Source organism: Pogona vitticeps, chromosome 3 (genome assembly GCF_051106095.1).
Source record: "Pogona vitticeps strain Pit_001003342236 chromosome 3, PviZW2.1, whole genome shotgun sequence".
Lineage (NCBI taxonomy): Eukaryota > Metazoa > Chordata > Lepidosauria > Squamata > Agamidae > Pogona > Pogona vitticeps.
Genome location: NC_135785.1, coordinates 156,833,199 through 156,859,594, shown reverse-complemented (window position 1 = coordinate 156,859,594; position 26,396 = coordinate 156,833,199). Strand labels below are relative to the sequence as shown.

At 40.6% G+C, this 26,396-nt stretch overlaps 1 long non-coding RNA gene across 1 annotated transcript in view; it reads right to left on the bottom strand.

The window, feature by feature from the left end:
• LOC144588469 (uncharacterized) overlaps positions 1 to 25,576 on the bottom strand; it is an 89,896-nt gene extending 64,320 nt beyond the window's left edge. The window contains exon 1 of the long non-coding RNA XR_013544043.1: positions 25,441 to 25,576. This is a non-coding gene — a long non-coding RNA (uncharacterized LOC144588469). The remainder of the gene's footprint in view (positions 1 to 25,440) is intronic.
• Between the last annotated feature and the right edge of the window lie 820 nt (positions 25,577 to 26,396).

Below are 26,396 nucleotides of genomic sequence, written 5' to 3'. Positions count from 1 at the left end.
GCCTTTCTGACATGTAGTGTGTGCAGCTCCCCCATCAGAGCTTCCAAATCTAGGAGCCCAGTGACACAGAAGCTGTCATTCCATTCCTTTGTACCAGAATGATATGATAGTCGGGAACAACATGATAGCTATAACCTCATAACCCTAAGTAAGGGAGACATCAAGAAATGGAGTAACTATGAGTCAAACTGAATGTTGTAAGAATTCTGGCCTTACCACTAGGCTGACAGAGGCAGCTGATACAAGGTAGTGGGACACTAATACCAGCAAATAAGTACTCCTGCATACTTCCTTAGTGTTCCAGCAAAAGAAGCAGCAGCAAGGAAGAAGAAGAGGAGCTTATGACAATAATGGCAGCCAGAAATAGAGACAGAGGAATCACTCTCCAAAGGCAGAAGAGTGGAGGCAGAGATGGCAGCAACACAGAGTTGCCTTACTGCTCAAGTTCCTGTCTCTGATGGGTCCACAGAGGCAGGTTAAATGGAAAAAGTCATTGCTTCTATTAGATCTGTCTTGGATTACTTTTAGGAGAAAATATAATGGGGAATCAGGAGCCAAATATATTGTACCTTCTCTGGTTCAATCTTCCTGAGATGATGCTGCCACAGATGATAATGGTGTTGTCTACATCACTGGAGGCCTTTTGAGCTGTCAGGTATGATGAGGTCAAGGAATTGGGGAGTAATAGGAGCACAGAATTGTGATAAAGAAAAGCAGAGGACTAAGAATCATAAAAAATTGTGGAAATGTAGAGTCTGAAAGAACCCTGAAATTCATTTAATCCAACCCCCCACCGATGAAAGAAAGAATAAACTTGACCAGATTTTAAAACAACCTTTTGATATGGAGGCAGGTGAGCGTATATGTCTCTTGCCTGGGGCAGGGATTGCTCGCTGATGAAATCCTAGCCCATGAGCTTCCAGTGCCTGAAAGCGAAATCATATGCTTGATGACATAATTGTGAATATAACATATGCGAAACTCTAAGGATTAAAATACAAATTATGTTGCTTTGCTTGAACACATTCTGCACTGGCAGTCGCATGAACTTGGAGTACCCACAAACTTTTACTGCACAAAGACAGCCCAAAGGAAAATTCTTCTTCAAGGTGAACACACAGACAGTAATAAATCCCCTCCTTCAGAATTTCGGGGCTCTCTCTCTCTCTCTCTCTCTCTCTCTCTCTCTGTGTGTGTGTGTGTGTGTGTGTGTGAGAGAGAGAGAGAGAGAGAGAGAGAGAGAAAGAAAGAGAGACAGAGACAGAGAGACAGAGAGACAGAGAAAGACAAAGAGGAATCGTGAATGAAAACAGATGCTTTCACATTAACGATTCATCCTTTTAACTTTTGGCCACAAAAATAAATGGAGAAGCAATGTTGCCTTGAAAAAGCGTTTGTAATCAGAAAATGTAAGACTTGATTACACAGCATTACCCAGATTTTAATAACAAACCTCCATGGAGTGTCTTTGCTTTTGGACATGAAAGATTAATTGCAAGTAGGAGGTATAAATATTTAGAGGCACAGAAGGAATGCAGGATTAAACCAGTCTTTCTGGAGTGCAAGCCCTCTGCTTGCTCTTGCCTGGTACTATAGCAACAAAAGAGATTTGAGGGATGCTCAAAGGAGCACAGGACCAGTAGAGGGCGGTGTTGAACTACTGCTTAATGCAACTCCTGGTGAAATTGTAATAAACACTATAGAGCTTTTCCTTTTCTCTTGCACACTGTAATTAAAATCTAACAGTGTTCAGAAAGATTCAGTGGCAGGTTATATTTTGGAAAAGACAACATGGACATAAGTTCTTTTTCTCAGTCCTTAATCTCATGTCTCACTCTGTCTGCTTTTCCTTAGGCCTTCCCCTTGCTGTAACCTGCAATAGATAAAGAGAATATGTAACCTCAGAAATGAAAAAACAGTTTTGTGTTGTGACACAAAGGAGAGAATCTGTGAAATTAGTTAATGGCTGGCATAATTTAAAGTTATTCCTGTGAATGTGTGCTGAGCATAACATTGCGCAATGAACTGCGTAGCTCCCATTTCACCCACCGTACAGCATATATGCAAAAGCAGTTTGTGAATGCTGCCACAACTTCACATTACACACATGGAGATGTGCAGCAGGATTTTAGCTATAGATAGATAGATAGATAGATAGATAGATAGATAGATAGATAGATAGATAGATAGATAGATAGATAGATAGATAGATAGATAGATAGATAGATAGATAGATAGATAGATAGATAGATAGAGTTGTGGCAGCATATATATATATACACATACATACAGACCCTCCAGCTTATAATATATAGAAACTATAGCTTAGAACAGTGCAAGGCACTGGCAGAATAAATGCAACCATTGCCTAAGCTGAATGACAGATGTTGTACTGAAATTTTGCTTTTACTAAACCAAAACTGACTGTGTAGTGGAAGCTCCAGATGGAAATCTTTCATGACCTGGAAATATCTGAAAAAGTCACATGGTTGTGGAAAGAATACAAATACAGGAACAGGTGATACCTTTAATACTTTTCACGATCTGTTCCTCACTGTCTGTTTTGCAAGTTCTCTCTGTGCTTGCCACTGCCTTGTGAGTTCACCATGACCCTCAGTGCAGGAACTAGAAAAAAAACTCCCAATGTTGTGTGCTGTTGATAAGGATACAAAACTGTTAATTCTAAGGTATAAGGGTATACTAAGGGTATACAATGGAGTTACAGCCTGACGTGGCGTATTGACAACAGACGTAAGGAATAGATTAACATACCGACAGAATGGAATGGCGGAAATTTTTGTTGTGTTCCATAAACAGCACAATTGACTGTTTTCTGCTGGAAAAGAGGGCAGAGGACTTACATTGGCCTCCACTTTTGTATCATGGAACAGACAAAAGGCAGATGTGGTTGCTGTGGTGACAAGCCTTGGCAGGCTGAAAGACAGTGGAAGAGTATGGACAAGCTACGGATTTGGATGCTTTCAAAAGCTCCAGTCACATGATAAGATGCTACAATCATGTCATTTGCCTTATTACAAAAGAATGCTTTACTTTCTGGCCAATAAAAGAAAGCTAATAAAATGCACATTTTCAGATAGCTATCTTTCAATACTTTCTTTCTTTCTTTCTTTCTTTCTTTCTTTCTTTCTTTCTTTCTTTCTTTCTATTTATTTATTTATTTATTTATTTATTTATTTATTTATTTATTTATTTATTTATTTATTTATTTATTTATTTATTTATTTGTATTTATACCCCACCTATCTAGTCATTTCGACCACTCTAGGCAGCTAGTGTTGAAGCATAAGAGGCCAATCTGAATGGAGGAACATCAAGGGTATTAGTAGAACAAACAGCAACACACACAGGCACACACACAGACACACACAGAGAGAGACACAGACACAGACACAGACACAGACACACACACACACACACACACACACACACACACACAGAGACACACACACACACACACACACTTTCCCATTTCACTTTTCTTATACAGTCTTTATTTTCTGCACATTTTGATTGTTCTGGAACTTTTGGGCTATTAATATTAATATTATTATTATTATTATTATTATTATTATTATTATTATTATTATTATTATTATTATTATTATTATTATTATTATTATTATTATTATACTTTACTTTGAAACAAGTTTCAGCTCTTGGGACTAGATTGAGCTGCTTTTGGGGGGAGATTCTTCAAGTTCCTAATGAGAGTTTTCCTTTGTGATTTTTAACAAGATGCTAGGTTTTCTTGCGCTACATCCTTGTATGGACTGCTTAGAGTGAACTTTTATTTCCTCTCATTCCTTCTTTTTATTTTTATTCCCTCAATACATATTCAGATATCAGTGAGGCTCAGACTTCAGCAACTTACAGTATTTGGCATTTTTCTTCTAATATTCCCATGTGAATTTTCTTGGATCAGTTGACCACATTTCCTCTATATTCTTCTTTCTCTGGAATGGGTGCTATATGTCATTCTCCCTCAATTTTCAACCAAAGTCTGCTAAATCATGGGGAGTATAGTAAACTTTTATCACTTGTTATTTATTACATTTATACCCTGCCTTTCCCACTAAAAGATGACACCCAAGGCAGCTTACAAAAGTTTTAAACGAATAAAAACAGATAAAACCACATTTGGCTAACAAGTTAATTAAATCATGTAAAGCTACCCCACCTGAAAAGCATTAAAATTAACTAGAGGGCTAGTGGAACATTTGTGGTGAATGCAGTATTTTGTAAAGGGCTAATTTTGCTTGTTATTACTTCATCTGATACAATAATGTTTCATTCATGTCTGTTTTTTGATTAGTTAGCATCTGTAACATTATTGTTATTCTCAATATTTACAGGGGGAAATGAGAAACTTGAAAATAAATAATTAGTAGCAAATCTTACAGGGATAGCAAGATCTGAGATCACTAGAAATTGGAAAAATGCCCAAGATCTCTCATTGTACACATTTATGAATAATAAAATTAGATTTTATAGAGGAGAAATAAGGCATATTCAATTCACCGAAAGCTGGAAGCCTTTATTAAAATTTGTAAATAAAATTAATGTGGAGACACGTGGTTCAAAAAACAATTTGGAGCATTTTGATTGTTGGTCAATATTTCATTAATATGAAACAGGGAATGGTGTAAATATGACTTTGTGGAATGTGGGGAATAGCAGGTGGTCAACAGTTAAATTACATAATAAGTAAGATGATAGATTACTATGTTAAGCCTTGTATTTATTACTTGTAACCTGATGAATTGTCATGATTTGTATAATAAAGAATTTTAAAAATAGCTTCATCTAATACTTTAATCTAAAGCACATGGGCGTGTGGACATGCAGGGCTGCATTGGACATTCCCCCCCACTTTGCTTCCGATCATGGTTGGAATCCAACATGCAGGGGCGGAGCTTCCATGCAGCACAACAGAAAATTATACGAAACGTTGATCCAAATCCTATTCTAAATTACATATTTCATTTAGTCATTCTATTATATTTCTTCTGAAATTCATTGATGCTCCTCTTATAGTGGACCCTCTACTTACATAATTAATCCGTATTGGAACAGTGGCTGCAAGTCGAAAAGTCTGTAGGTCGAGTCTCTATTGATCTACAATGTATTGAAAACCAATTAATCCCATAACTGGCGGTTTTTGTTCCATTTTTTTTCCATTTTGGTTTTTTTCTGGTCTGTAGGTCGATTCTCCGGCTGCAAGTCGAATCTAAATTTTGCAGCCAGAGAAGTCTGTAACTCGAAAAGTCTGTAAGTTGAGCCGTCTGTAAGTCGAGGGTCCACTGTATTTCTTTTATACTTGCCTTCATTTAATGGATCTCATTCCCTGCTCGTCTGTTGCAGTTTGAACACATTTTCAAATTAATTGCACCTGTGAACAGCCTGAAGTAATTTCAACCACTGGGGCAAACAGTCAACTTTATTTTTTCAAGTGGGAAGGGTTATCATTAGAGATGCGCACACACTGTCGAACTGGTGGTTTGTATTGGCTTGTACTTTGACCAAACAGATGTTTGGTGGTTTCCAGCCCAGCTTCCTCCAGCAGATGCCCATTTAGAGGCAGCAGCTCTGCTTCCCTGCCCCACCTCCTCTGGGCACCGCCTTTGAGTGGGTGCCCACCAGAGGAAGCAGGACTTGGAAGTGCTGAAAGCCCGTTCAGCTGAAGTATGAACAACTGGTTCAGCAATTCATGCTTATCTCTAGTTGTCATCATTGCAGCTGATCAATGTATTTTAGCATTTGTGTGATAGTTTAAAAATATCCCCAAAATATTGCCATATTACCTGATCAGTCAGTGTGGTGATTAATCCTTTGTTGCCCGTATTTCTTTGGGCCTCACAAAGGAACACACGCCCTTTTCGCTGCCACCAGGTATTCTCCTAATACCAATTTATGTCCCACACAGGCGCTGCCAACCCAAAGGGTCATATAACTTAGGAAGCAGAGGTTTGAATTAAGTATTCTTTTATTATTAAACAAATCAAAAGGTAAATCACATATGAGTTGGTTCAGGTGTAATACATTTTGGATCATGTAGTCAATCACTTTGCTTTCAATTAATATCTCTTGTAATTACTATACGTTCATTCCTGCTTGTTCAGTGTGGTTTAAACTTCTCAATTTCCTGTCTTAGCTCAATTCACTAACCCTCTCCTTTGTTCTACTAAACCCTACCTCTCATTTCACATCTTCAACTGTCCCTAAACTCTCTCTAACTCTAACTGCCTAACTGTCTAACTCTCCAACTGTCTCTCCAACTCCCTGCCTCTCTAACTCCGCCACTCCTGCTCTATCCTCAGCTCCTCCGCCTTAGCTGCTGTGATCGACAGGCAGGAATGACGTCATATTTTAGCATTCCACTACAGTCCGATTCTAGTCCGATTCAGGGTCCATTTACTCAAATTCCCCTCATGCCTATTTTCATAATCAGTTGTCCCAGAAGCCGTTCAACCCCTCAGCTAAACTTTGTTTCTGCGACATCACAAGTATCTGGCCACTGGTCTTGCATTTTGGCCCTAACATCTCAAGGAATGAAATACTGCTGACCTGGAAGGGAATGTTGGATCTTACTGGAAACTCAGTTTGTTTCCCCTCAAGATTCCTTCTATCTTTTGTCCAAGGAATCCTTTGAGATTCCTTGTATATTTTTGCTTTCAAAGGCTGGCAGAATAACTCAGCCTGCAACTACATTGGAAAATACTTCACCGTTCGCTCTGGAATTATCATGAGTTAATTTAAAGTATTTTTTTAAATGATCACATGATGTAAACATCAATGTGAATCGGCCCATACTTTTTTCCCCCTTCCAGTCTAACTTACTCCCTTGCCATTGGGAACTTCTATTTTTTTCTAACTTCAGTGGTTTGAATGGTGTTTTGCCTGTGTGATCATTTGTTTCATTTTACAAAAGGAATTAGGTGTGTGACTTCGGGTGGTTTTCTGGTGATGTAATTGGGCATGATGTTTGGGGACAACAGGAACAACTAGCCCCATGCTCTTTCTCCCTTCTTTAGCACTAGATTGCCTCTAAACAGACAAGAAAAGGAGACAAATAATGATATAAAAACAAAACAACTCTAATGAGCTCCAGCAAACTATAACTTTCCATAGTATATGTGCATATTTGCATGTGTATGGAGAACATACCTTTACTGCTGTGCAACCTTTTGAATAGTTCCAGATGATAATAAAAAGAGAATTAGGGATCAGCAAGAGCATGGCATCAATCAGATAGCATCCGATTGTGGAGAAACAAAACAAACTGGGGTCTTTATGTGGCCACCAAAACAGAATACAGTCAGAAAACAGACTACGAATCAAGTAGATGCAAAAGCAGATCATCGATTCACCTTGGCACTATAGTCAAACCCTCAATGAATTAGGCTGGAAGTTTGATTCCTTATTGTGCTTCCTGGGGCAAGAGCCAGTCGTGTAGGCCAGTCGTGATCCCAAATGAAGGGGCTGGTAAATCACTTCTGAGTATTCTCTAATTACAAAACCCTTCAAATGTTACTTTTCATCATCAGTGTGCAACATGAGGCCTATGAGTTGCATGCAATAGCTTGGGGGCTAAAATGAGTCTCCTAACCTGTCCACACTCAAACCTGAGGGGCTCAAAAAGTGCCCTTGTACACTTTAGAGAACATGGGGGAAAACTTGACAAGTTTTGGGGGGCAGCATATTTTTGGCCCTTACAAGGCCACAAGGGGGCTTTTTCCTTTTTAAAGAAAAACAAGAACTGTAAAAAAAAACCATCTGCTCCCCCAGGTCCCGAAATGAAGACGCAAGACAATGATTTTGGATTAAAAATGGGCCACACTTTATTAAACCAATTCTGATTAAACCAATCAACCAATTCCAAAATTGAAGGGGCCTGCGGTAGTACAGAGAAATAACTGCATGGCATCCAATAAATCCTTATTAGTCAATGGGCGAGTCCCAGGCCCCAGGTTCCAGCCATCTTGATGACAGGAGAAACCCGGCAGGCCTCTATTAAACACCCCAGACCTTGAGCCATCTATATTTGATGACTGTCAGTTCGAAAGTGGCCCAGCACATCTTGCCGCCTCCGGCCCTGTAATCGCACGATCCGCAGAACTGGAAGGTCCGATGCGCTGTTGGCTTTAGCATAATTATCAAAGGGACATACCGAGACAACCAGTTATTCCCGCACTACCCGCCAAAACATGAGGACTAGCCCTGGCTATGTCCCATGTACCCACCAAGCTGACCAAGTTCAAAAAGCAGGTCCCCTTTTATATTGTCCAGAAAAATTACCAAACCTGCATCAGACAGGTGGACTCCATCGCCATGGAAATATTCATTGTTGGAAGATTGGATCCTGTGATGGTTAATCACAGATCCAAGGCCGCCTCTGCTGACACCTCTACATACCTCCCTATTGACCCATCAGTGGGCCCTGTTAACCTTATCGAAGCTCTGGGCTCCGTGCCAAGTTAAACGCGGTATTATCCTTGACCAAACAATCCGCATGGTGGGGTATTTTTCCTTCAACCTCTTGAGGTCTCTCAATATATCCAAAATCAAAGCCTTTCCTGGCACTTTGGGCAAATTGTTGCCACCGAAATGGACAACCAAAATGTCTGGAGGCATAGGCTCAAAAGAGGTCATCCTTCCAAATTGTAACCATTGCATGCCACACATGCCCTTCCAAGAAATGAATGCATGGGCACCAAGCCCCAAGTCTTTCACCCATGGGGAAGATGCAGCATAACGTGCCACCCAATAGACGTAACTGTGGCCAATAATCATGATGTGCCTTTGGACCTCCAGCGTTTTGCCACCTGTAATGGTAGAAACAGCCCCTGCCTATACGTTAGGTAGCGGTCTGATGTATTTATGGTAACAGCCTGACGACCAGCGTCCCAAATGCTTAATTTGTTCTGTGTTATAACCCATGGCTGCCACTGTTGAGGCAGCCCCTATCCTGAAGGAATGTGTTCCAAATCTCATGTTTTTAACCCCTATTTTTACCAGCGCCATGTTAGTAAGTTTCCAAAATTGATATTTTGTGAGTAGTGACCCATCTACATGCTGGAAGAAATACTCGCATTGTGTTCCCCTAATTTCAATGAATTGCTGTACTGCCTTCACTGGACATATGTTTTTATGCTGCACTGCCCAAGCACTAATTGCCTACCTTTTCCTTGTTGGTCTGTTTTAGACCTCCTGGCCTCAATTCTGACCTGCCCCTTCTGAACCACCACATCCCCTAGCTGTAATGCCTTCCGGGAAAGGTCTGCCTTACCTGAAGCTACCAGCTCACTAATACGCAGCGCGCCAAAAAAGGCCACCAAGGCTGTTGCCTGGAACAGCAACTCCTCATAATGATCTCTACATAGAGATCTCCATTGGTCACATAAACGTTCCAGGAGAACCGGGAATATGGGTGTCCTATCATCCTGTATTTTCCCTCTTTCCCGAGACCATCCTAACATCTTCCTAATTCAAAAATCACCCGAAAAATCTCTAAAACCGTTTGCCTTTGCATAAAAAGCCAGGGCTGCCAGCTTACCCTGCGTGGTGCCTGTTGCTAGCCCTTTCCTATGTAAAGCTACTATAAATTGCTGGATATGCTCTACTGGGGCTGGCCATGTTTGCTCTAGTTGTATTGTTTTTCTAAATTCTGAGAACTTGGTACCTACAGCTACATAACTCTTTCACATTCTCGGGGACAGTGCAAGACCTATTGCTCACGACGCTTCTTCATGCCAATTTGCCAGACCTTTGCTGGAAGCACTTCTGGCAGTTCCCTGGCCTCTGGAGCCAACTCCCTGAAACGCTCAATCTGTTGGCGTGAAAGAGCATCAGCTATCCTGTTATCAATACCTGGAACGTGACGGGTGTGCACCATTACGTTAAATTGCAAAGCCCTCAAGGTGAAAGCCCTAACTAACTCCATAACCCTTTCTGAATGTGACGTCAAGTTGTTAATGATGTATACAACAGCTTGGTTGTCACACCAAAAGCGGACTACCGTATTAGCCCACTCTTTCACCCAAATCCACAGGGCTCCTACAATTGGGAAGAATTCCAGAAATGTTAAGTCTCTCGTTATGCCCTCTTGATGCCACTCCTCCACATGTACCTGCACACCATCTACCTCGAAAGTAAATTCCAAACCCCTGAGCACCGGCTGCGTCCGAATTTACTTGGACATCTGCCTTTAAACTGAGTTCAGATCTCCAAAAGGAAACTCCATTGAATTGATCAAGGAATTGTTTCCATACTATGAGATCTTCGCGCATCCCCTTTGTAACTCTTGTCTTATGCATTGGCCTTCGTAACCCTGACATGGCGCTGCATAGTCATCTCAGAAAAGCTCTCCCTGGTGCTACTACTTTACATGCGAAATTCAAATGCCCCACTACTTCCTGCAACTCTTTAAGAGTCACCTTCTTCTTTCCCCCTAAATTGTGCACTTTATTCCTAATGTTTATCAGTTTGTCTTGTGGCAACCTCGAAGTCTGTTGCAGTGTGTCTAATTCGATCCCTAAAAAAGTAAGGGTCGTTTTGAGTGGTGGTGGAGATATATCCCTCTGAGCTCCAGCAATGAGCATATGCAGCTCTAGGTCTTCCAGAGATCCTCCATTTCTGCTTGGTAACATTTCCTAATATGACATTAGTTGCTTAAAGAAGCCATGACATCCGAATGTAGAACACATCCCTTTGTCCAGTAAAATTCTCCAGTAACACTTTGGAGCCACAGCATATGTCCTTTGCTATCATTACCCCACCACAACCATAACCCAATGCTAATAGGTAGATTTTTGGTCTTTTTCACTTACTTACTTTGTTCTTTTCCAGAGGTTTTCTACTCATTCACTTTGGAATTTTCTTAGTGTCTGAACAATTGAGGACAACAAGTAATCAGAAACATAGGAATAGCATCATCAATTTGATTAGAGCTATTGAGGCACAAGCTTCACTTATTTGGATGCACGGGCTTCTACTATGTGAAATCAATAATGACCTTTCTAGTAATTAAAAGGTATAATTGCAAACCTAGTTGTACCAGGTTCCCTTGAAAACATCTTGTTAATATCTCTTTTCCCTGTATGAAAAATATGACTACATGACACTTAGTTAACCTACAGTGATCCATTTAAAAGGTGATAGAATGTTCTGGCTGATAATTATCTTTCCACTGTGTTTTGAGACAAGTCATCAGAAAGAGAGAAAATGTCGCTCCTCCCAATAATTCCCCTTGCCTATAGACAACTTCTTATTTTCAGTATTCACAAAGGCTTTTTATTTTCTGCTTGATCACAAGCTGCTACAATGAATAGATATTTTCTGTTAATTAGAATTTAATCCTGTACCTCCTTCTAAGAGACGAAATGATTGATAGATCTACACTTGCAAGTCTGTTCTCAAAAGAAACCTGTGTGATAGGTAATGCTGAGACATTGTTTGCTTCAGAGTTTAGAAAAGTTGCTTTTGAGGGATACGCCTGTCGAAATCTCCACTCAGAGTAGGCACCCTAGCCACTGGCTACACTCACTGAAGTTGTGAAATAAGCTCTTTGAAATGAGTTGAAACCATAAACATCATGAGTGGACATGCATCTGAGACTATTTGTCCACATTCAGTTCTGGATCCCCAACTAAATCTTCCTTTTGCTTCCCTCTCCCACCAGAGCTTGGATGTTGTCATGACTTTTTTGACTTTAAATGCAGCAGATGTAAACAGAAATATCATGTATCCAAAATTTTCTATGTTCTTCAGCAAAAAAGTTCTTCTTTCTGAATTTTCATAAGTGTTTTGTCTTTCAACATTTTAAATGTTCATGATTTTTTAAAATGTCTTTTAGGATTTCTAAACGAATGTCACGTTCCTGGGGGTTACAACAGCAGAGTCCGATAAGCCAGTCCTTTGTCAGAAGTTCAGAGAATGCAGAGCCGATATACAAATAACAAAGCCAAATCGCACAACATAGTCCAAGGTCAGAGTCCAAAACCAAGGGTCCAGAGAACAAGGTTCAAGGTAGTCAGGAGTGTGAGTGCAAGCCAGAAGTTTGACTTGTTGCTTCCACAAACTTCCAGCCATCTGGGAGCTGCTTATATAGTAAAAACAGTCATTGAACTGTTGGAAGCCTTTTCATCCTATCAGAACTCAGCGCTAGTTGACCGGATGTTTCTGCGGGCAGCCTTCAGGCGATCCTCTGACTTTGCATCATAAGTCTTTGCCGAAGCATGGTCCTCACCCTGTCTACTGGGGGAGGAGAATCTGGGGGCGATTCAGCTGTTTGTGTTTCTAATCGCTCAGCATTCTCCTCAGCTACAGTTAACCCCTCAGGTTCCGGATCTTCAGCTGAACTCATGACAACAAAGCAGGGCAAAGGCTAATACAGTTTTGTCAACAGAACAAGCTGGTCATCACAAACACTCTTTTCCAACAACACAAGAGGTGACTCTATACATGGACATCACCAGATGGGCAATACCAAAATCAGATTGATTATATTCTCTGCAGCCAAAGATGGAGAAGCTCTGTACAGTCAGCAAAAACAAGACCTGGAGCTGACTGCTGCTCTGATCCTCAGCTTCTCATAGCAAAATTCAAGCTTAAACTGAAGAAAGTAGGAAAAACCACTGGGCTAGTCAGGTATAATCTAAACCAAATCCCTTATGACTACACAGTAGAAGTGAAGAACAGATTTAAGGAACTAGATTTGGTGGACAGAGTGCCTGAAGAACTTTGGATAGAGGCTCGTAACATTGTACAGGAGGCAGCAACAAAAACCATCCCAAAGAAAAGGCAATGCAAGAAAGTAAAGTGACTGCCCAATGAGGCCTTACAAATAGCAGAGAAGAGAAGGGAAACAAAATGCAAGGGAGATAGGGAATGTTACAGAAAATGGAATGCACGCTTCTAAAGAAAAGCAAAGAGAGACAAGAAGGCCTTCTTAAATGAATACTGCGAAGATATAGAGGAAAATAATAGAAAGGGAAAAGAGAGGATGTAAATAAGAGAAAGAAGGAGGTGGGGCTAACCCACTGTAGCCCACCTTAGCCTAGCTTAGTATGTTTATTATTTTAATGGGAACTAGTTATTTTATTTAACTGTCATGATCTTTGAATATGTTCTTTATGCTAAAGCTTTTGCAATATAAACTGATTCTATGAAACATTATTTTTCTAATAAAAATTAATTATAAGAATTCTACAAAAGGACTGGTCTCTTGAACTGCAGTGTCTGGCTAAATCCAGGAAATGGAGAGGGCCCCAAATTAGCTCTCTTTAAGAGTCCTATCTAACTGAGCTGTTGTGAGTTCTAAGGAATCACAAATCTAATGTGTCTGTACTTCCAAAGTACTGGGTAAAAATAAAGTGTTATTTTAAGGTCAGACTTATACAAAGGGCTTACACTACCCACTGCTGAGGTCTTGGGACTTGCCGCAGCGCAAAAGTGATAAGTAAGTGGCCTGTCAGATTCTCTGACCGAGTGCTAAGGCGCCCCTTAGAGGGACTGGTGCACCACACCAGACAACCCAGATAGTGTGGTTGCTGACCTTGAGCCAGACATCTTGAAGAGTGAAGTCAAGTGGGCCTTAGAAAGCATTGCTAACAACTAGGCTAGTGGAAGTGATGGTAGTCCAGTTGAACTATTTTAAATCTTAAAAGATGACACTGTTAAGGTGCTATACTTAATATGCCAGCGAGTTTGGAAAACTCAGCAGTGGCCAGAGGATTGGAAAAGATCAGTCTACATCCCAATCCCAAAGAAGGACAATGCCAAAGAATGCTCCAACTGCTGTACAACTGCACTCATTTCACATGCTAGTGAGGTTATGCTCAAAAGCCTCCAAGGCAGGCTTAAGCAGTATGTGGACCGAGAACTCCCAGAAGTACAAGCTGGTTTTCGAAGGGACAGAGGAACTAGAAACCAAATTGCTAATATGCGCTGGATCATGGAGAAAGCCAGAGAGTTCCAGAAAAGCATCTACTTCTGCTTCATTGAATACACAAAAACCTTTGACTGTGTGGACCACAGCAAACTATGGCAAGCCCTTAAAGAAATGGGAGTGCCTCACCACCTTATCTATATCCTGAGAAATCTATATGTGGGACAGGAAGCAACAGTTAGAACTGGATATGGAACAACGGATTGGTTAAAAATTGGGAAAGGAGTACGACAAGGCTGTATATTGTCTCCCTGCTTATTTAACTTATATGCAGAATACATCATGTGAAAGGCAGGACTGGATGAATCCCAAGCCAGAATTAAGATTGCTGGAAGAAATATCAACAATCTCAGATATGCAGATGATACCACTCTGATGGCAGAAAGTGAGGAGGAATTAAAGAACCTCTTAATGAGGGTGAAAGAGGAGAGTGCAAAAAATGGTCTGAAGCTCAACATCAAAAAAACTAAGATCATGGCCACTGGTCCCCTCACCTCCTGGCAAATAGAGGGGGAAGATATGGAGGCAGTGACAGATTTTACTTTCTTGGGCTCCATGATCATTGCAGATGGTGACGGCAGCCAAAAAATTAAAAGACGCCTGCTTCTTGGGAGGAAAGCGATGTCAAATCTAGACAGCATCTTAAAAAGCAGAGACATCACCTTGCTAACAAATGTCTGCAGAAACCCTACTTTTTTAAAATAACAAAACTTTATTTTAGACAATAATCACATTACAAACAGATAAAACAATTAACTATTCATCTTAGTTACTAAATATGTTAACACTCTAAACACCAGCTATTCACATCATTTAACATAATTACAGTTTCTCTCAAATCCCCATTCCATCCTAGAAAGTTACCAACCAACCATTTGAGCAATCTAGATGATTTCCTTAATCATGTGATTTCTCATTTAGTTCATTGGTGTATTTTAATAAAGGTTACCAAGTTTTGAAAAACTGACTGTGCTTTATTTGTATATTCTGATCTTGGGCATCAAGAGTGTTTGCCATATCTAAGGTGGTAGGAATCTCAGGACAGATCAGACCAGGTAAAGGACAGTCTGTGAAATTGGTGAAGGTCTTCTTGTTCTTTTTCCCTTTGCAGAGACATGCATCTTCTCTAGTGTATGCTCTCCACATTTTCAAGCACATTATGAAGAACAGTTTGCCACTGGAATATGTTCTAAAACTTCAGCAGATCCAAAATGCTGCAGCCAGATTGTTAACTGGGCTACTGTTTGTTTGTTTGTTCAGTCGTTTAGTCGTGTCTGACTCTTCGTGACCCCATGGACCAGAGCACGCCAGGCCCTCCTATCCTCCACCGCCTCCCGGAGTTGTGTCAAATTCATGTTGGTTGCTTCGATGACACTGTCCAACCATCTCATCCTCGGTCGTCCCCTTCTCCTCTTGCCTTCACACTTTCCCAACATCAAAGTCTTTTCCAAGGAGTCTTCTCTTCTCATGAGATGGCCAAAGTACTGGAGCCTCAGCTTCAGGATCTGTCCTTCCAATGAGCACTTGGGGTTCATTTCCTTTAGAATTGATAGGTTTGTTCTCTTTGCAGTCCAGGGAACTCTCAAGAGTCTCCTCCAGCACCACAATTCAAAGGCATCAATTCTTCGGCGGTCAGCTTTCTTTATGGTCAGCTCTCACGTCCATACAACACTACAGGAAAAACCATAGCTTTGACTATTCGGACTTTTGTTGGCAAGGTGATGTCTCTGCTTTTTAAGATGCTGTCAAGGTTTGTCATTGCTTTCCTCCCAAGAAGCAGGCGTCTTTTAATTTCGGGGCTGCTGTCTCCATCTGCAGTGATCATGGAGCCCAAGAAAGTAAAATCTGTCACTGCCTCCATATCTTCCCCTTCTATTTCCCAGGAGGTGATGGGACCAGTGGCCATGATCTTAGTTTTTTTGATGTTGAGTTTCAGACCGTTTTTTGCACTCTCGTCTTTCACCCTCATTACAAGGTTCTTTAGTTCCTCCTCACTTTCCACCATCAGAGTGGTATCATCTGCATATCGGAGGTTGTTGATATTTCTTCCTGCAATCTTAATTCCAGCTTGGGATTCCTCCAGTCCAGCCTTCCGCATGATGTATTCTGCATATAAGTTAAATGAGCAGGGTGACAATATACAGCCTTGTCGTACTCCTTTCCCAATTTTGAACCAATCCGTTGTTCCATATCCAGTTCTAACTGTTGCTTCCTGTCCCACATATAGGTTTCTCAGGAGATGGATAAGGTGGTCAGGCACGCCCATTTCTTTTAGGACTTGCCATAGTTTGCTGTGGTCCACACAGTCAAAGGCTTTTGCATAGTCAATGAAGCAGAAGTAGATGTTTTTCTGGAACTCTCTGGCTTTCTCCATAATCCAGCGCATGTTGGCAATTTGGTCTCGAGTTCCTCTGCCCCTTCGGAATCCCGCTTGTACTTCTGGGAGTTCTCGGTCCACATTCTGCTGAAGCCTGCCTTGGAGGATTTTGAGCATAACCTTGCTGGCGTGAGAGATGAGTGCAATTGTCCGGTAGTTGGAGCATTCTTTGGCACTGCCCTTCTTTGGTATTGGGATGTAGACTGATCTTTTCCAGTCCTCTGGCCACTGTTGAGTTTTCCAAACTTGTTGGCATATTGAATGTAGCACCTTAACAGCATCATCCTTTAAGATTTTAAATAGTTCAACTGGAATGCCATCACCTCCACTGGCCTTGTTGTTAGCCAGGCTTTCTAAGGCCCACTTGACCTCACTCTCCAGGATGTCTGGCTCTAGGTCAGCAACTATATAGTCTGGGTTGTCCGGGATATCCAAAACTTTCTGATATAATACCTCTGTGTATTCTTGCCACCTCTTCTTGATGTCTTCTGCTTCTGTGAGGTCCCTTCCATTTTTGTCTTTTATCATGTCCATCTTTGCACAAAATGTTCCTCTAATATCTCCAATTTCCCTGAACAGATCTCTGGTTTTTCCTTTTTTGTTATTTTCCTCTATTTCTTTGCATTGTTCATTTAAGAAGGCCCTCTTGTCTCTCCTTGCTATTCTTTGGAAGTCTGCATTAAATTTTCTGTAACTTTCCCTATCTCCCCTGCATTTTGTTTCCCTTCTCTTTTCTGCTATTTGTAAGGCCTCGTTGGACAGCCACTTTGCTTTCTTGCATTGCCTTTTCTTTGGGATGGTTTTTGTTGCTGCCTCCTGTACAATGTTACGAGCCTCTATCCAAAGTTCTTCAGGCACTCTGTCCACCAAATCTAGTTCCTTAAATCTGTTCTTCACTTCTACTGTGTATTCGTAAGGGATTTGGTTTAGATTATACCTGAGTGGCCCAGTGGTTTTTCCTACTCTCTTCAGTTTAAGCTTGAATTTTGCTATGAGAAGCTGATGATCAGAGCCACAATCAGCTCCAGGTCTTGTTTTTGCTGACTGTATAGAGCTTCTCCATCTTTGGCTGCAGAGAATATAGTCAGTCTGATTTCGATGTTGCGCATCTGGTGATTTCCATGTGTAGAGTCGCCTCTTGTGTTGTTGGAAAAGGGTGTTTGTGATGACCAGCTTGTTCTCTTGACAAAACTCTATTAGCCTTTGCCCTGCTTCGTTTTGAACTCCAAGGCCAAACTTCCCTGTTGTTCCTTTTATCTCTTGACTCCCTACCTTAGCATTCCAGTCCCCCAGAATGAGAAGAACATCCTTCTTCGGTGTCAGTTCTAGAAGGTGTTGTAAATCTTCATAAAATTGTTCAATTTCAGTCTCCTCAGCAATGGAGGTTGGTGCATAAACTTGGATTATTGTGATGTTGAAAGGTCTGCCTTGGATACGTATTGACATCATTCTATCATTTTTGAGATTATATCCCATTACGGCTTTTCCCACTCTTTTGTTGACTATGAGGGCTACTCCATTCCTTCTACGGGATTCTTGCCCACAATAGTAGACATGATAATCATCTGAGTTGAAATCACCCATTCCCATCCATTTTAGTTCACTGATGCCCAGAATGTCGATGTTTATTCTTGCCATCTCCTGTTTGACCACCTCCAGCTTCCCAAGGTTCATAGATCTTACATTCCAGGTTCCTATGCAGTATTTTTCTTTCCAGCATCGGACTTTCCTTTCACTTCCAGGCACGTCCACAGCTGAGCATCCTTTCGGCTTTGGCCCATCCACTTCATCAGCTCTGGAGCTACTTGTACTTGTCCTCCGCTCTTCCTCAGTAGCATGTTGGACGCCTTTTGACCTGACGGTCCCATCTTCCAGCGTCATATCTTTTAGCCTTTTGTTTCTCATCATGGGGCATTCTTGGCAAAGATACTGGAGTGGAATTGCCGGTTCCTACCCCAGGTGGATTGCGTTTAGTCAGAACTCTCCACTATGACCTGTCCGTCTTGGGTGGCCCTGCACGGCATAGCCCATAGCTTCTCTGAGTTACTCAAGCCCCCTCACCACGACAAGGCAGCAATCCATGAAGGGGGCAGTAATCCATGAAGCAACCCTGTTGCAACAGCTCCGCAGATTGCTGATCCATTTCTAAGCCAGTTCAGAGTTCTAAATTATTTTGGTCCAAGTTATCTGAAAGATGCATCTCCCTATACAAGCCTTCTTGGTTTTAAATATCATTATTGGATGCCTTTGTCCTTACTAGTGCATTTGATGAGGACACATAACAGGGCCTCTTCTGTGGCTGCTCCCAAACTCACAAGCTGGCCCTGTCTCTGCTGCTGTCCTTGCATGTGGCAAGCTTATTATTATTATTATTATTATTATTATTATTAAAAGGCTATCAGTGTGGGACCTTTAAAAATAGCACGCTTTAAAAAAAACATTGTTTTAAAATTGTTTTAAACAATTTTATATACTAGTTTAAATAGGGTACCAGTTAAATGTTTTTTTTTTAAAAAAAATACTGCAATATTTTTTTTTAGCTTTAAATATTATCTATTATATTTTGTAAACCACTTTGGGGTCTCTTGGCTTAAAGTATTGGATACAAATAATAAAAATGAACTGGGGACAATGAAATGAAAGTGGGATTATTTGCATGACTTAATGGTCTCTGTCCAGAGAAGAGGAAGACTTACTACAGCTGCAAATCTAGTGGAATTCCTCATCCGTGGTTACCTGCAAACTCGAATATTGACTCTCAGTGAAACGTACAATATCATGATGGACTAATAGACATGAAAAAGAAAAATAACAAAATATTTCTTGGCAAAGAGCTGTGTTGTTGATCTTTCAAACAAGGACAGCTATGGTGTTACATACCCAACTTTGATGACCATAGAAAATATTTCCCAGAAACCCAGAGGACACTCCTGCTATATTACCTAAGATTTCTCAATTTTGCAGGTACATTTTTTAGGGCCAAGCTTGGGCTAAGCAGTATAACTTTAGTTCTCTAGTTCTCAGAGGAGGCTCGAGGTTCATTAATTCATCACTCATCTCCTGCCTTTCATTCTACTGTAATTGGGAGTAAGAACATTAATAATATTAATTATCATTGTTAATTAATAATAGTTTTATATCAGTGTTCATAGTACTTCACCTACATTGTTTCAACAATTCCTACAAGTAGTCCCTTGAAGCAGGTCAATCTCTTGCCGCCATTTTTGCAGGAACAGGACCTACTGCTGAGGGAACAATGGTTTAGCTAAGAAGCCACAAATCTATTGAGACTGGAGAGAGATAGAAATGTGAGGGGTCTTCCAAGTCACACTTTCAGCCCCTATCGGATACTAGTTTTCAGCTGATGTAATTATTAGATAGCTTTGCCTGACCCTCAAAGCTCCATGGTTGTTGTTTTTTTTCCTTTTGTTTCTCCATGCCCATTAAAGGAGCTAATAGGCTGTGAGTGGTAAACAGTCCGGTGAGAATAACCAGATGCTTCAACATACTGTGAGGAACATGGGAGGCTGAAGCAAATTGCCTTCTTCAGGGTGCCCATCTTCTCCTGCTGAGACAGTGTCTGCTAGAATACCTCCTGCCAGCTTTTTCCATATGTCTTGTCTATTGCCCTGTGATGAATCAGCTCTTATGAATCCTACAGCAGTCTTCCAAAGTGATTCTGCAGTTCCCATCTCTTAATGGAGAATGATGTGCATAATCATTTGGAATCAAATTAGATTTTAATGAGTTTGCATTTGAGCTTCAAAACAAATTCTACTGTTTCCTGCGATATCTTTTCCTGAATGTGCATATTAAATGCCTGCTTCCAGGAACAGACCAAGGTTGGATTTTTCAGATCTATAGGTATCCCTTTGGTATATAATATGGTAGCTAATAATATGAGAAGAAAGGGAAAGAAGTGTCATTAGAATTGCATAGCAGTACATACAATCTCTGCACTGTCTAGGTTGCTACAAATATAGACCTTTAAATACTAGCTTCATTTCCTGAGGCAAATTACAGTCCATCATTTTGCAAGGTTCTTACAGACTTCCTATTTCAAACTTACATTTTCTTTTATAGTGAAACAAACTTGTACTCGTACTCTCTGATTATCCCTATTTAAGTCATGTTTGTTTCTGCAGTAGCCCTTTATGGCCTTAATTTTCTGAGCCCTTGTCTTGAGTTTGTAGTTCGCATTCAGTGTTTCTGGTTTCATCTGTAGATACTGAAATTTTAATTTATGTATAAACATCCCCGAAGTCTTGTATAAGAGTGTTGCTATCATTTTGTTTACTCCATGTCCAAGAAACTCTGCATTGATTTCTATAATATATGCCTTTTATTTTGCATAGTTAAATCATCCTGCCTGGAGTTTAGTAAATTTTTGTCATCAGCCTATGCTTAGTTATGTGGAACAGAAGGGATAAATACATAAATAAGTGGCAGAAAAGATAATAAGTATATATAATAATGTATGAGTTATTTCCAGCAACATTGCAGCACATGTCTATAAAATAATACATGAGCTCTAAAATTATTAGGTTAAATCATTCATTAGGAACCGTTCTAAGTCATAGTGTGGAACATTAAAGGTAAAGGTAAAGGTTCCCCTTGACAATTTTTGTCCAGTCGTGTTCGACTCTAGGGGGCGGTGCTCATCCCCATTTCCAAGCCATAGAGCCAGCGTTTTGTCTGAAGACAATCTTCCGTGGTCACATGGCCAGTGCGACTTAGACACGGAACGCTGTTACCTTCCCACCGAGGTGGTCCCTATTGATCTACTTGCATTTGCATGCTTTCGAACTGCTAGGTTGGCGGGAGCTGGGACAAGCAATGGGTGCTCACTCCGTTGCATGGATTCGATCTTACGACTGCTTGGTCTTCTGACCCTGCAGCACAGGCTTCTGTGGTTTAGCCCACAGCGCCACCACGTCCCTTACAGCGCCACCACGTCCCTTGTGGAACATTAGATGTAAAAATTTAATGTTACTGTTAAATATTAGAAATTGCAAGATTAATTTCTGGCTGTTAATGCTTGAAACTGAAAATGCTAATTTGTAAAATTACCGTTATTGATTTGTTGATTAAATGAATTTTGAAATAACAGCGTAGCAGAAATATTTTTTCTACTTTACTTCACGATATACCTGTGAGATAAGTCAAGCTGAAAAAAAAAAGAACTATGTTTAACACTAAGGCTTGGGTGAACTTATCCTTTTCTAGACTAGATCTCATGGAATCTCAGGGGATTACTGTGCTTCCTCAGGTCACCAGACAGGGAGATAAATCTGAGAGCAAACAATGCTGGATTATGAGAAAGTCTGAATTTTGTGTGTAAGGTTTAAAACCTCAGCACCCATGTTCACCATTTCCTATCTTGCCCCATGATTTTGCCATCTACCTGGCAGAAAAGGGACCTTTTCTCCTGACCGTAGGTTGTCGTATTAGCTAGTTAGCTGGGATTTAACCCCATTCTGAGCATTTTTACTCAGATTCTCCTCATGACAGTTTCCATAATCAGCTGACTGAGGAACAGCTCTGACCCCACCCTGCTGCCTTCATTTGCCCACCTCTGTGACAGTCCTCAGGTTTTCACTCAAGGAATGCTGCTGGCTTGGCAAATCTACTCTTGCCTGCCCACCACCCAAACCACTGCAACACACTTTGCCACTTGTGATACTAGCCTAGGTGACAAAAAATACTACTAATAATCTTTTAGGGGATTTAATCATTTTCTTCCTTATTTCTGTGACAATGAAGGCCGAATCTGGTGTTACATAAAAGCATACATGTCTACACAGACAGGATCACAGATTTTCTGCTTCCTACAATCCATAAAATACATGAATAAACCTTTAGGTAACAGCTACAGGCTCAATGATCAATTATCCAAGCCAGTTTGCTGAATGTATATATTGTAGAGAAGGAGGTATTGATACTGGAGGCACAATGAAGGTCATCATTAGGGAATAACTGATGAAGATCTCCATGAATGGCTCATCACCACCCTATATTGTGAAAAGATTTTTCAATGAATGATTGGAACATAATCTTTATCAAGCCTTAGATATTGTAAGACAAAGTATTCTTGGTACAGGGTGTGCATTTTCAGACATCCAGTATCATTGATTATGGCTAGATAGTAATATTAAACACTGGAACAGAACACTTGTTCTTATTTGCTAATGACTAGAGAAATTATACTTACTACAATTGTTTTTTTTTTAAATAAAAATGATTGTACAAAAATTGCTGTCATTGTTCTGGATTTCTCTGCAGGCTGAAAATAAAGCTGTAGCATTTTAGACCTTCCCAAGGGGTGGGGGAAAGAAATGGAAAAGAAAAGAAAACAATGGGTGTTTAACAAATAGTTGGTGAGAATGGGTTGAGAATAAAGCATTTTGTGTTTCATTTGATAACCAGAACCTGAATGTGAAAATAGCTAAATATAGCTAGGCAGAGAATCTTTGGCATAAAGAAATATCTCAGAAAGACAGCAGGTGCCTGCATCAGTAAGATAACTTTTAGACCCCATCATCCATTATAGCAGCTATATTTTAATATAAAATGTATCTTCCTGAAAGAGTTGTGTTTGTTATTAATCACTAGTTTCTAACATTTACAACAAGGTGTTGCCCACAAAGGAAAACTGTGCCAGCCAGCTGTAGACAACATTTCATCTTCTACCTGCAAGGCTTCAAGGCTGGAGAGCTGAATTCCATCTGGTTGGTCACAAATGCTGCATAGATCTGAACTGGCCTGACCAGATACAAAGACAGAAGAACCTCTCTCACACTTTGAAGTTCTCCTGGCAGAATATCTGCTGTGAAAGCCAATGGTGAACAACGTAGCTCTCAAGTGTGACTATTGGCTGGGGATTCCAGCAATTACAGCCCCAAAAGTAACTTTTCCAAATTATGCCAGTGAGCTTTCCCCAAAGATAGGTTATCTCCTATTTGTAACCGACAGTCCTGAAATCTAGCTGAGAACCTAAATAAAACAGCTTTAACAAACCAGGCTATACAGGACTATTTATTGCCCCTTACATACACACTCTTCAAACCTCATGCTGCTGTCCTGAATGTGCAATGGATAGACTAGGATGGAGGAACTTCTGTTCTCCCTCAGATGTTGCTGGACTAAAATTTCATCCCTCTCCAGTATGCATATTGATTGGGGAGGATGAGAAATGTAGTCCATCTGGAGAGGCACAGGTTCTCCATACTTGTGCTAAACTGACCATAATTGATCAAATCCCAATGGATATTTTCCATATCTTAGTCTCAGCTGCCCTTTATCATTTGGTCCCACGGGTATTTTAAAGGTAGGCATTTTTCTTTTTTTCTTTTAATGGTGCAAAGCTGAACACTGGGATAAAAAGGAGAGAATTTATCCTGACACATTTATTAGGAAGACTTTGGGACTGAACGGATACAAAAAGCAAAAAAGGAAAGCGTGCTGCTTATATACCGCCCCATAGCGCTTCAAGCACTCTCTGGGCGGTTTACAATTTAATTATGCAGGCTACACATTGCCCCCCCCCCCAGCAAGCTGGGTACTTATTTTACCGACCTCGGAAGGATAGAAGGCTGAGTCAACTTTGAGCCGCTACCTGGGATTGAACCCCAGGTCGTGAGCACAGTTTTGGTTGTAGTACAGTGATTTAACCACTGCACCACGAGGCTCTTGAACCCATGTCAGAGGATTGGCCTAGTTCACAAAGCAGGGACAGAGTTTAGCCTGCAATCAGCTCTGGTCATAGGAAAGATATATCAGAGAAACTGGCCCAGAAAGTTGACTAACATCAATTAAGTAGTGCATCTCAACCCTTATTTGTCTTATCCACATCCACACCCCATATTGACTCTTATGTTCACATGATAAGAGAGCAAAATTAATTTGTTGAATTAATATGCACATTTTAAAGCCAGTTGGTGGTTGAGGTAGTGGTGGCAGCAAACAGAAAATGGATTTGGAAACTTTGTAAGATAAAGAAAATATAACCACCCTCCCACCCCACCAGAATACCAAAGAAAATAATCCTAGACACCCCAAAGTTGTTATCTGAAAGAAAAATAGAGGGCAATTCTTTTAAATACATGCCAACTTCTCCCTCATCATTTGACCAACCTACTCAAAATTTGTCAAAGATTTGCACTTAAAGATTGAACCACATACATTCTAGAGAATAGGGATGCAGAGGAAAACAATTGCTAATGTCATTTAGCAATTCCCTTATGAATAAATTGCAATGTTATATTGGGATCTTGAGTTAAGGCATGAAATTAATTGAACTTTTTGCTGCTATGATGGGCCTGCAAGTATTGAAAATCAATAAATAGTGCAATTGGGACAGGAAAGAAATGAATAACCAAACAGTTAGAAATAACGTGAAAGTTAGTATTGGATACTAAACAAACAAAAACTGCTGGGATCTTGGAAAGCAAGCTTACAATTTGTTAGCCACAAGGGACAGCAACATTGCTGAACTGGAGAAAGTGTTAATAATTGTAATTATGTGAATTGTAGTCAAAGCAGTATCATATATCAAAACATAAAATAATGAAAAAATATGAGAGGTGAAAAATAGATGAAGACTGAGATGATTAGGTATGTGTGGATCCATGAATGAAGTCTGAGAAGTCACAGCGATGCATAAAGCAAGACTAGTCTGATAAGCCCCTTGGTCAATTCAAGTCCGTAATCTAAAGTTAATGAAGTCCCTTGTGTGCCTGCAGTCTAGAGGTTCCCACAAATGTGGCATGCATAGAAAATAGGCCAGTGTCTATCACCTCAGATTGTTGAGTTTGCAATGTCTAAACCAAAGTCACCCCAAAACTGAGATGTTCCCTGGCATTCATTGCATTTATTTTGTTCTTATTATTTCCTCACATGAGGAGAAACTCTGAACTTGCTTCCTAATTTTATTATAAATGAAATTTATTGTGAAGTCTAAAAATGAACAAAATAGCATCTTAACAGGCAGACTCCTGTTTCAATTACTGTGGAAAAAAGCCTCCACACTCACCCCTGAAGGGTTTTGCCACAGTACCATCATTCACTGTTTGAATCAATGGGCCCCAACAGAGCCCACCTGGAGAAATAGCTGAAAGGAACCCATGTCAGAGGATCGGCCTAGTTCACTAACCAGGCAGCATGGTCTTCTATTGGTCTTCTGCACTGAAAACTCTACGCACTCTTAGTGGATGCTCTGGCCATGTTAACAGACCCCCATTAAACAAACTTAATATTGTTTTCACAGTGGCTGTTAGCCTTCAGCCAGCAAATGTTCAAGACACAGAGTTGCTGAGCACAACAATGTTAGGGATGTAAATCTCCCTTGTCCTATCCTTGAATGTGAGGTTAATGAACTGCAACATGTCTCTTCTCACTGGCATGGATGATAAGGAATTTTCTGGCACTTCCAACAGAGTTAGAACAGTGCTTTGCACAAACTGACCTTTGTTCAAACTCATGCAAAAAGTCTAAACTGTGGCTGGAGTTTTTGTTTAAGAATTTCAAAACCGGGATGACTTATTTACATCTTTCTTAGGAAGGCTTCTGCCCTTTTGCACTTGCAGTGTGTGTGTGTGTGTGTGTGTGTGTGTGTGTGTGTGTGTGTGTATGTGCATGCGTGTGTGTGTGCGTGCACACATTGTGCACGTGCACGCTCATGTGTGTGTGCATGTGAGCACACACGCACATGCACATGCTGAAAGAGATAATCATTTTGCTCAAATTGCCAAGAACTCGGCTCATGAAATCTCACAGGGCTTTAAAATTCATCACTGGGATATCTCCTCATAGAGAGGCAGCCTAACATTCAGAGAAAGGAGTCCAGCAAGTATTCTTTCCATCCCTAAACCAAGTACAATTGCCATGCTGCATAGTGGAGAGGGGTAGTGATTGACAGCGATTAGAGGATTAGGGTGGCTTTGGAATTAAACACACTCTGAGCTTGTATTTTGGAGGGAGCAGATTGCTTTTAGTAGGAAATGTTAAGGCAACTGGGCAGAGAGAATTGGAAGGAGCATGACATGACAGTTGGAG